Below are 3,586 nucleotides of genomic sequence, written 5' to 3' on the forward strand. Positions count from 1 at the left end.
GTTTCCGGTCATCATTACATGCACTTCCCCTCCTCGTCTCCAATCTAGCCCCTTCAGGACACTTGGTAGGCTGCCTCAGGCTTACCAAATACAAGCTCCTTAAGAGAAAGGATGCCATCTATCTCGTTCACCATTGTTCTCACTGTGTAGAATAATACCTGAAATATAATACCTGCTCAATAAATGTTTGCTGATGGACAGACTCTTTGTTTCTTGGTTCCCCACCCAGCCATCTCTAACCTACTTCTATGCCTTGGTGGAATGGAGAATTTCTGTCAGCCTATTGTTGCCTAGAGCTCTGACCACGAAGCAGACATGAGTCTTGACTTTCCCACAACTTATCTGGAAGTGAGGAGTCTACCACATACAACTATGTCCTCACTGAATTCCCTAAAACAGATGTTGGGTATCACAAGTCATGACACTGCTGAACCCCGACAAATTAGGTCTCTGCTGTCTTTCAATATCCATTTTGGCAAGGTAGCACTTTCAAAACATACAGAAATTCAGAAGTACTGAACAGTAACCCAGGCCTTACTGACTGTCTCTTGAGGAGGTGACCAGTGTGGGTGATGGATATTGCAACACAGAGCACACAAAAAACTTCCAGAATTCTCCCCAGAGATCTCTCTTGACAGAGTTCATCATAGCATCTGCTCACCCAAGCTCTTTTGTTTGCTTCCCCATCTCCAGTTTTCTGATTTCACTGTAGACTTCTATCCCAATCTCCTTACTTCTCTGACCCCTCCTCTCGCCTTCTAGAACTTTCTTCTTGATCTTATCTTTGGGTACCTTCAAGCCTCCTTTCTTCATTGGAAAGACCCTAGAAGCTCTGACCTGAGATCCAGAAGCCAGCATGTAAGATATGCTGCTTACAGCCATATGTTGTGTAAGTATCTGTGTGTATTGTGTTCCTACCACATAACATTGTGAAGAGGGTTTGGAATACAATCAGTTAGGTCCAACCTAATGGCAAAGAGACCTGATGGGGGACGGGTGGGCGGAGGATCATAGGCTCAAACCAGGCTTGAAATTTTGTCAGGTTGTAATTTGCATCAGGGACAATGAGCAAGAAAGAGTCTCTGGTAGAGACTTGAAGTCTCTACTGGCATGGAGACTATAAAACAGAGGTCAACTTCTTTGTCACAGTTTTGAAAGAAGTCACTCTAGAGGTCTGCAACCTCGGATGTCCTACACGCACGGTCAGTCCACCTATACCAGAGAGCCACAGGGGTCGGCAGGGTGTGGCAGAGGCTGCCGCGCCCAGAAAACAGTAACAGCGAGGGGCAGTGATGTGACAGAGGCACACCCGGGTTTCCCACTGGCTCCCCCTCAGACAGAAGTGGCCAGGAATGGTGTGCCTCCTTCCTCTACCTCCCATGGGAATGTTGTGCCTGCATCCTGAAGGCGACCCTTAGGATGGAAACTGTGTGCTAAGGGTGATGGAAAAGAAAGCTAGAGGGAGCTCAGGACACTGAGGATGACAAAGGCGTCACATTCAGGAGGAAGAAGACAATACCATCGGTGAAGGGTTGAACCCAAAGTGGATGGGACCCTGCGTGACTCAGTCAGACTGCGACCCTCTTTGTGAAGATTCTGTTTTTACAGGAATAGATGTTTTTCAGGTGAAATAAAGATAAATTCTTAACACTTTCCCGCCATCATCACTCAGGTTTCTGTGACTAGCAATTAGTCAAATTCCTAATATTTAGTAATTCCAAATTCCATCAAAATGCTAAAATTGTTTCTTTCGTGGATCAGGGGCTTTAGCCCAGTTAAAGAGAGAAGTAAGAATTGATCCACCAAAGTAAAGAAAACACATATTGTTAATATTTCTCTACTACACTGAGAAATAATCTTTGTATATTTGGTACTTTGGATATTGGTAATATTTAAGATAGTTTGGATATGTAAGTACCTAATAAATTCAGTACGAGAATGGCATTTTTCAATGTGTAATAAATAAAATGATTTAGGATTGTAGAAAGTGTTTTGAGAGGAGACAATCAATATTTATTTGAGCTCTAATATGTGTCTTGCACGTAATTCTCTGAAAAATTTTCTAACTAAGAAAAAATTTTTATTATATTCTAAGGAAAGAACTCCAAAGACTCCAAATGATTGGCATATTTTCTCGAAAACAGCATCATTTTCCTGATACTCCATGGGTTCAATCTGATAATATAGAAGCGATGGCTCAATTTCTTTTCATTGTGGTTCTTATTTTACTCTCCCTTTAATAATTCATACAAGCCCTCATTTTTCTGTCTGGTATTACAAAAATAAAGCCCATAGAGTCACCAAATTCCGAAAAAGTTAAGTGGTATTTCTGCATTTGTAAGAACGGCCAGTGGTGTGCCATTGGCACTCACCTCGTCGGGAGTCAGGGGACGCTAGAGAGCCACGCATCCTAACTGTGTCAGAGCTCCAAACCTTCCACAGGAAGCTTCTTTGAGTGAACCCAGAGCAAGCACTGTCAGCGGCAGCAAGGGATCCTACCAGCCCACTTGATGCTCTGGGTATTTCGCAAACTGTTAATTGAGAGAAATCATAGCACCCCATCTTTTTTCTTGAATGGGTGCTGGGTGATCAGTTAAATAAACCAAACCACTAGATGGCGGAGGGGGTGTTTGCCCGGCAGAATTGTGGCTTTGAGTTGAAGTTGTAAGAGAATTGTGCTGTTGGTAAACATCACCGCGCAGAATGTAGCAGGCACCATATTTGTAAGTGGAATTTATTTAATTCGTGATTGCTTCAGTACATGAGATTTATTAGCCCGACAGTTTCCTGGGATGCACATATATATTTTTTTAATTTTTAAAGATTATTTATTTTGAGGGGGTTGCAGAGAAGGAGACAGACAGAAACCCAGGCAGGCTCCATGCTGCCAGAGCAGAGCCCAATGTGGGGCTCGAACCCATGGACTGTGAGGTCATGACCTGAGCAGAGATCAAGAGTCAGATGCTTAACCGACTGAGCCACCCAGGCGCCCCTGGAAATTACATTTATAAATGCAGTTGGAAGTGTCTAGGAAATTTAATTAACTAAGGTCTGAAAATCCCCCTTTAAAAGTACGTGTTAAACTTGCATTAGCAAAAACTTGTATTAACTATTGTTTTTTGCTTTTTAGTTTTTGTTGCTGTTGTTAGTGTGGACAACATTTCACCGTAAGTATCTGCAAAGTCTTTTACGTGTCCTCAAACCGCCTTCCAATGCACTCCAGAACTCACCTTGCATCACGCTGATCTACCGTCTCCTGAGATTATATCGATCCGCACGACTGAGCAGCACAAACAAGGAATTTCCCCACAAGGGACCCGGATGAGGCAGATGGCCAATTCTTTTTTTTTTTTAATTTTTTTTTCAACGTTTATTTATTTTTGGGACAGAGAGAGACAGAGCATGAACGGGGGAGGGGCAGAGAGAGAGGGAGACACAGAATCGGAAACAGGCTCCAGGCTCTGAGCCATAGGCCCAGAGCCCGACGCGGGGCTCGAACTGCCGGACCGCGAGAGCGTGACCTGGCTGAAGTCGGAAGCTTAACCGACTGCGCCACCCAGGCGCCCCCAGATGGCCAATTCCTAAC

At 43.9% G+C, this 3,586-nt stretch overlaps 1 long non-coding RNA gene across 1 annotated transcript; it reads left to right on the plus strand.

The window, feature by feature from the left end:
* The first annotated feature begins 1,353 nt into the window (after positions 1-1,353).
* LOC147572231 (uncharacterized) lies at positions 1,354-3,325 on the plus strand. The gene is made up of 2 exons (XR_015246343.1): positions 1,354-1,625; positions 3,131-3,325. It is a non-coding gene; the product is annotated as an uncharacterized LOC147572231 (long non-coding RNA).
* The last annotated feature ends 261 nt before the right edge of the window (positions 3,326-3,586 follow it).

Source organism: Puma concolor, chromosome E4 (assembly GCF_028749965.1).
Source record: "Puma concolor isolate L17-30 chromosome E4, mPumCon1.1.hap2, whole genome shotgun sequence".
NCBI classification, from domain to species: Eukaryota; Metazoa; Chordata; class Mammalia; order Carnivora; family Felidae; genus Puma; species Puma concolor.